The sequence below is a fragment of the Onychostruthus taczanowskii genome, unplaced genomic scaffold, assembly GCF_017590055.1.
Source record: "Onychostruthus taczanowskii isolate IOZ18803 unplaced genomic scaffold, ASM1759005v1 scaffold20, whole genome shotgun sequence".
NCBI classification, from domain to species: Eukaryota; Metazoa; Chordata; class Aves; order Passeriformes; family Passeridae; genus Onychostruthus; species Onychostruthus taczanowskii.
This window is the reverse complement of record NW_024499240.1, coordinates 2324403-2331952: the sequence shown is the minus strand read 5'-3', so window position 1 is coordinate 2331952 and position 7550 is coordinate 2324403.

The following is a 7550-nucleotide window of genomic DNA, read 5'->3' as shown; positions in this document are numbered from 1 at the left end:
TTATGTCATATATAAAGCAAGGTGCATGTTGTCCACAATAATAAAACCTATTAGGAAGAAGAAAGAAAAAATTTAAAGCTTCCTTATTAATTTAAAATAATTTAAATATATTTCCCCCTTCCTCATTGTTCCCCAGATGATACTTAAGTCCAGTCTTTTACCTGCTTTTGTGTAATTTAAAGGGAACAGGATATTTCAATATCTGTGACCTTTGAAAAATCAGACTTTCAGCAACCTTGAAAACACTTCTGCATGCACCTTGAAACATCAGGTAAATTTGCACCCTTAGGAATCACAGAGGATCTTGATCTTGCCCTTGAAGCCAGTAGGCTGGAGTTCACCATGGTGTGTGTTCTGAATTGGTGAGTTGGTAGAATAGTGCAGAAGAGGTTCTGTTTTTTTTCAAGAGTAATTTCTGTTATGTTTAACTGGAGAAGCATTACATTTTCTGTGATGTGACTTAGAATAGAACAGATTCACTTTTGTTGTTTGCTTTGCTTTCAACAGAACACGTATTTAGTTTGATTTGCAATTCAGAAGCATCATAATAACTGCATAAATTGTATCCAGGTTAACTATCACTGGTTTAAGTCTTCATTAACTAGAGTGTACTTTTTGTCTTACTTTTTTGTAACATACAATTTTTATGATAAGGAGGAGTAAAAATATTTTATTGAAAGATATGGACAAAAAAAATTATATTCAGTAATTCCATCCAGAAATTACAGTTGTCCAGATATTATAAATTTAGTAGTTTCTGCTGTTTCAGTTTGAAATACATAATTCAGATTCATATTCAGTACCTTTCAAGTTTAAATACCTTTCATAGGAATGATAGCTACTTGATCTAGCTGCATCGCCTTGCATTTGTTTTTTTCATACATTGAGACAGCAACAAATCTGATTTGCTGAAGACTGTTGATCAAAGTCATTGGTAACTATTAGCACTAAGGTCTTTCTGTCTTGAAGAAGGATGAAGTTGTGGCAAAATTCAATATCAATTTTCTTTATGCACTCAGCACTCACTTTTTTTCATCAGTGGCACATGAAGTAGGAAAAAAGATGATTTGGAAAAGTGTAGAAAAGGATCAAGTTATTATTATCATTGTGGTTGTTGTTATTGCTGCTGTTGTTGTTTCTTATATAAATATTATGATAGTTATACAATCTATCCTAAGAGTCACTCTGATCTAAAGGGGACAGACTTGGGGATTAAAGCCTCACCGTGTGTCCAGCTCTCACCTGTGCCATGCATTTGTTCCTATACCTTTGTGTTCCTTAACCATGTAATCTGTCCTTGCCTGACATTTTAATCTTCTGATTCTCTCTCTTATCTCAGTCATCATATTTTATGCTGAAAATTGTCATGTTTCCTTATAAACTTGATAGGCACAGTCTATGTTTTAAAACAATTCCCTTCTACCCTCACAGAAATGTTCTTTCTGAAATACTGTGCAGCTTTGTCTTCCCGTTCTTTTTCATTCACTTTAAATGTTTCCAAAATTTTCTGCCCTTGGGCCAAGGATTTTCTAAGGTGCATCTTGAATTACTTAAAACGGGTTATGCAGCAGGGTTCTGTCTGTAAACCAGGAGACGAGTTCAGTTAATACGTGCTTGTGTGACTCAGCTCAAATTGATATAATTTTGATCAGAGTACGATTGCTTTTTTCTCAAATGCAGTTTCGTAAGTGGTAAAATAAATAAAAAAATTACAAACTATTTAGGGTGACTCTTTATTTACCCTTCCTTTCCCCTTCTGATTCTACATCTGGGCAGCTCAATTCTGCTTCAGTCTTTTCTCTTTAACTGTTTGGCCTAAATACACACGGATACGTTAATTAGCATATACATGTTTATCTTTGTGAATATTAATCTGGAATGAAGCCCATGAACTTGTATTTGCCTATAATGGCCTGACTTTTAAGGTTCAGCCCAGTCAATAAGCATTTCATACACTGCTAGAGAGAGATAAAACGTCTCCTTGTCCTGGTGCCATCTCTCAGGCACACGGGCCTCAGAGTTGTTAATGAGGCCATTCAGCATCGCTCCTTTACACAGCATCTAAAGTCAATACCCAAGTAAGTCATTCAGCAGAGCTGCAATTTACCTTCTAACACTGCCCGAACTGCCTTCACCAGCTCTTTGAATGCTTAAGTACTTGAAAGGTGTGGTGCATTACAATTCAAAAAATAAGACCGAAGGCAAAATCTTGAAATAATAATTACAGTAGGTTCAAAGAAACAGCATACATCAGTAGCAATCCTTTAACTTTATTAAAAAATGAGGTCCTGCTGCTTTAAAGTCAGACTTCCAAATATATCTAAAGAGCCACAAAACGTGAGCATGGCCTCTCAGTGTCAGACTGAATGTCTTATCTAACCTGGTATCCTTTCTCAGGTAATGTCCAAAAATGGATGTTGAGGGAACATTAGAAAAGGAAGGTAAAACATATATACTCCCACAAATATTCCTGTCATCAAGCACTCTGTGGTTCAGGAACTTCCTGAGCCAGAGATGGTGCTTTGTATTTAAAAACTCTTGATGAATTTCTTTACTGGTAACTTTCCCAATCTTCTCCAGGAAGAGATAGAGGAGATAAAATGAGTGCTCTTTTCATTTTCTAACATTTATTTCTGAGAAAAACATTGGCCCCATTCCACAAAGTCAGAAATAGCTATAGTGCTGTTATAGCAGCTCAGTGGCCTATAGCTCAAGTTAGAATGATAAGGGCAATTTCACATCTCGTGGCACAAATGCATGACACTGGAGCGACACATTGGTCATGGAGTGGGACTGACTGATGCATTCAAAATCTTTTTGCTGTATTTAGTTTGGTTTTTCTTTCAAAGGAGAAGTTTAAAGATACCTTTAATAACCTACTTAAAAGCTGAATCTTCAGGTGTTTTAATTGTGCAGTCATACTGCTCAGAATAGAACATTGCACATTCTTCTGGATCTGGCCTAATGCCCAAGTCAGATTGGGTGAGCTAAGGGCATTTCTTTTGCAGGTTCCATATGGAGCATGTAAAGGCCTCTCCTAGCTTTATTTTTATATATATTATATATTATATTTACATAATATATTTATATCATTTTACTTTATTTTTAATGAAAATATTTGGACAGTTTTGTGCAACTTTCGTTTCTGGTTAGTAGACAGTACTTAAATAGAGTGAAATGACAGATGTTAATGTACAGTAAAAAGCAATGTAAATTGCTGCCTGTATACATAGTAGTTAGCTCATGAGAATTCTAAGCATCATTATATTCGTTTTTGTGCCATAGTAAACAGAACAAATCCAAACTAGATTGTTAAGCCTTTTTTTCCATCCTGATTGTGGCAAGATACAAATGGAACTTTCCAAACTATGCCTTACTTAGTGGATAGTAGGCAGTGATTTTAGCAATTTGGAAAGAAGGAAAATTGAAAGAACAGCATCTCTGGTGCTAGGAAGAGTGCACCCTATGGTGTATAGACACAATCCCTCCATTATAAACAAATGGGAAAACTAGTGCTAGAGAATGCTGCAAACATTTTTAAAACAAATTTAAACTTAGCTAGAACTTTACTGCTTAAATTAGAAGCATTTAATGATGCTGATTATATACACTGCAGTTTGGTACGTGAATAGCAAATAGGTATGGATACAAGTTTTGTTTTTATACAACATCTCACAAAGCCAAGACAGCTTTCTCAGTCTGTGTTGCTAGGGGCATATTGCTATATGTGAGACTGCTTTCCTGCTTAATTACCATTTTTTGTTTACAGGGCAGATATAGTGATAAATATACTGGTGGATTCTTACCAGAGAATATACCTTGAGCTATTCTATCCTGTGTATTGCTGTTAAGCATAGCCAAGGAGAGAAATAATTTCACTTCTACATTCTCCAGAAACCTGGCTCTGAAACTGAGCTGTTAGCTTGAGCTGAGCTTCACGCATATGCTAATTTAAAATTGTCTTTGACATGCCTGCACAAGCTGTGTTGACTATGCATAGATGCTCACTAAAGAGGTAATTCTACAAGGAGACAATGGCAAACTGCAGAAAAGAAGCAGTCAAAGCTAGGCTTTGAAATGATTTGAAATTATTTATGCAAACTCTCAAACTCAGAGCAATAATAATTTTCAGATTAAAACCTCAAAGAATTTCTGTAACTAATGTTTCATCTCCCTGTGATGAATCTTATACTAGACTTAAAGCCACATTCAGTTGTAATACACAGCCTTGGGCTCCTCTCCAGTGTGTTTGAAAAGGTTGGTGAACTCTATCAGGTACTCTGAAACCTTTGTGTAAGTATATATTCATTACTTCTATTCAAATGTTTATTGGGGAAAAAAATCCAACTTTCTAAAAGCTTAGAGCACTAATAATTTGTGGATCTGTGAAGCAGAATATGTGCCTACAATGTGACTTAAATATAACCTAGTGCAGTGTTGTATTCTTGAAACTGCCAGCATATGAAGGTGGAATGAGCTTTTTCCCAACAAATACATTCCTCCAGGTCCTTAGAATTCACTGTGTGCACACATGTGATGAAAATGATCTTTGATTTGTCTGTGCTGAACATGTCAGTACTATAATGTGTTTAAAACAGACGTGATGTGTCCCTTTGGAGCTCGTTGTGGGGCCTGTTCCAGCTGTAGGTCCCTAAAGCACACCTGAATAAGCACACTGCACACAGAGAAACTTCACTTTCTTGTTAGCATTCCAGAGGAGGAGTGTCTCTTCCCTCTCTGCTCCCCATATATTCACTTGTCTAATCAAAGTATACAGTTCATATCATCCAAGTGAAGCATTTAACTCCCTCTCCGTGCTTCCAAAGCATCTTAACATATGGCATTCAATTCCACTCCGTATATGTAGCACCTCTGGGCCTGTCCAGAAAGCATGAGAGCTTGCAAGTTACCCAGGCTAGTTCTGAGCAAGCTGGCTAAGTACGAAGAGATACAAATTTGTGCAGCATAAGGCTTCTTCTTGGCTAATAAATCTTGTTTTCATGACACAGTACAACCATAGCAATATAGATTTTGGAACCTAAGATAACTCATCTGCTTATTGCTTAGCTATTGCTACATTTTCTCTATCTCTGTAGAAGAAATCCCCAGTTCCCTTTGTATCTAAGTGTATTTTTCTAATACAAAAAGGAGATTATGTTTCTTTTAGAGTTATGATATATGATGCAATAAGCCATAAGCTAATGAATTACTAATCAATTGAACAGATATTTCTTTCCAGAGGTGATTTTCTTCAGAAATATTTTTACTGTTTAGGCTTTGCAGTCTTCAGTGTTGAGGACTTTGCACACTATGTGCATTCAAAATGTGGAAATTTAGTGCATGAGAGTAATTTGATGAACTTGTAGTTTCTTCTAAACCCCAGCTAAGATTAACATTTAAATTAATTCTCATCTATCTTTCATTGCAACTACTGTGGCTAACATGATTTGAAAGAATTAGACAACACTGTTTTAAAAGATAATTAACTTTGCAAGGATACTTCACAGCATATGTGATTCTACACGTTATGTCACTCATTACTCACCATCGTCTGAAGCTTCCTAATATTACTCAATTCCAATGTTAATCCACATGAACACCTTGCTAATTTTTACTTCATGCATCCCCAAAAATACTGCTCAGCAACAAAATAAATTAGAAATCATGACTTGTAAGCAGTAAAACATCTGCTTTCATGATCCAAATGCAAAAATGAAATACTATCAGAGTGAAAATGCAGTGATAGTAATGAGAGCACATCATAGTATCATTATGCAGGTCTTAAATGTGACATAAAAGGACAATGTATCTCTAAGTAAATGCCTGTAGCACACATATTAGGACCAAAAACTATTTGGGGCAGCATTATGTCAATAGCATTGACTATTGGGAAAACCTTATACAAAAGAAATTACTTAGTTCTATATCTGAAAGCTTATGGGGTAGTTTTTTGTAGCCTTATTTCTACTTTGTCTATCAAGCCAAAGCTGGATACGCCCCAGCACCTCAGTGTGTTTCTTGGAGTTCAGAGCAGAACAAGGACTTGAGGTGTGTCCTCAGCAGTGCTGTGTATGGGGCAAGTGCTCCTCAGTTAAGGGCTCCCAGCCCTGTCCCTGTGCCTGAGGAACGCTTTCAGTAGCTATGTACGTGTGTGTGCATGCTCCCAAAACCTATCCCGCATTCTGGAATGCAAACACAGAAACAGCTGCTGTTCAGCAGGATGCAACACAGGCTGATTGACTACTTCATGGAAAAAGAATTACATATGGGTTTAGCTTTCATTTAAACAAAATGAAGAATTATATAATATTTCCTTGCTTTATTTTTATAGCATAAGAGTAAAATCCTGATTTTTATAATGTCTCCTATGCATGCTAAAACGTATACAACAAACAGCTCAGCTTTTTAATGCATTTAATTATGCATCAGAAAAGTAATTTAACAAGGAAAACACCTTTCCATTCCATAATCTATTTGACACCTACTTTGCAAAATAATATTCAAAACAACTATAGTGTGACACAGTATGGTTTTCAATGTACAAAACCACATTAGGAGTGCATTCAGGTTATGTCCTTAAATCACAAAATGTCACTATAACCTGTTATGTATTAAGAAACTTTAAAATACTTTGGAAGCAGACCTTTACAATAGAAAAAAAACATTGTAAGGCCCTGTGGTCTATTTAACACTTCTAAAAGCTTTCACCTTATGCAATAATGGGTACACCTCTTTGAAAGTCATATTGTCCACTACATTTCTACAGCATCTTTCATTCAGAAATACTTGTTTTCACATTTCTGGCAACCTCTTGAACAGAGGAGAGAGACCAGAAGTACTGAAGCCATCTAGGACAACTTCTGACTATTATGAAAAATGCCATGGGATATTGCTGTTTTTTTAGAACAGGCAAGGCTTTGTTTTTAGTAATTCAACTTGTATAAAAATCCCATAGTTAGTAACATACCTGGAACTTCACGTCTCTACCTAAGACAGAAATTCTCCTTCAAATATCACTTGCAATTAGCAGTTCTCACTACCTGCAAAATTTGAAGGTTATGCTAACAGTAATCAGAACTGGGTATTAATCTGCAAACATTTATACTAAATATACAATAGCTCCGAGTACATTCACCAAGTGCGGCGGGTGGCAGCTTGCCACATGGATTAATGCCTCCAGATAAATTATTGTTTTACCTCAAACCATGGACAAAAGATAACATTACTGCAATGGTGTAATTAATAACCTACCACTTCATTAATTGTTACAATGATATCTTCATGGATCAGCTTGAAAAATCTAGGCAACTTTAAAGGTTTTGTTGTGGGGTTTTTTTTTAACTTTGGCTATTCAGTAGAAGAGACAATGAATAGTGTGTTAACTTGGTATTCTCTGATGAATCCTTCTGTTTATTGTGTATGAGAGTTATGATTGATTTGTATGAACAATGTCTTGAGATCAGGACAAAGTTGGAAACTTTATAAAAATAGAAAAAAATTTAAAAGAGCATTTGATTCTGTCAACATCTTTTGAAACTTGAACACAGAAC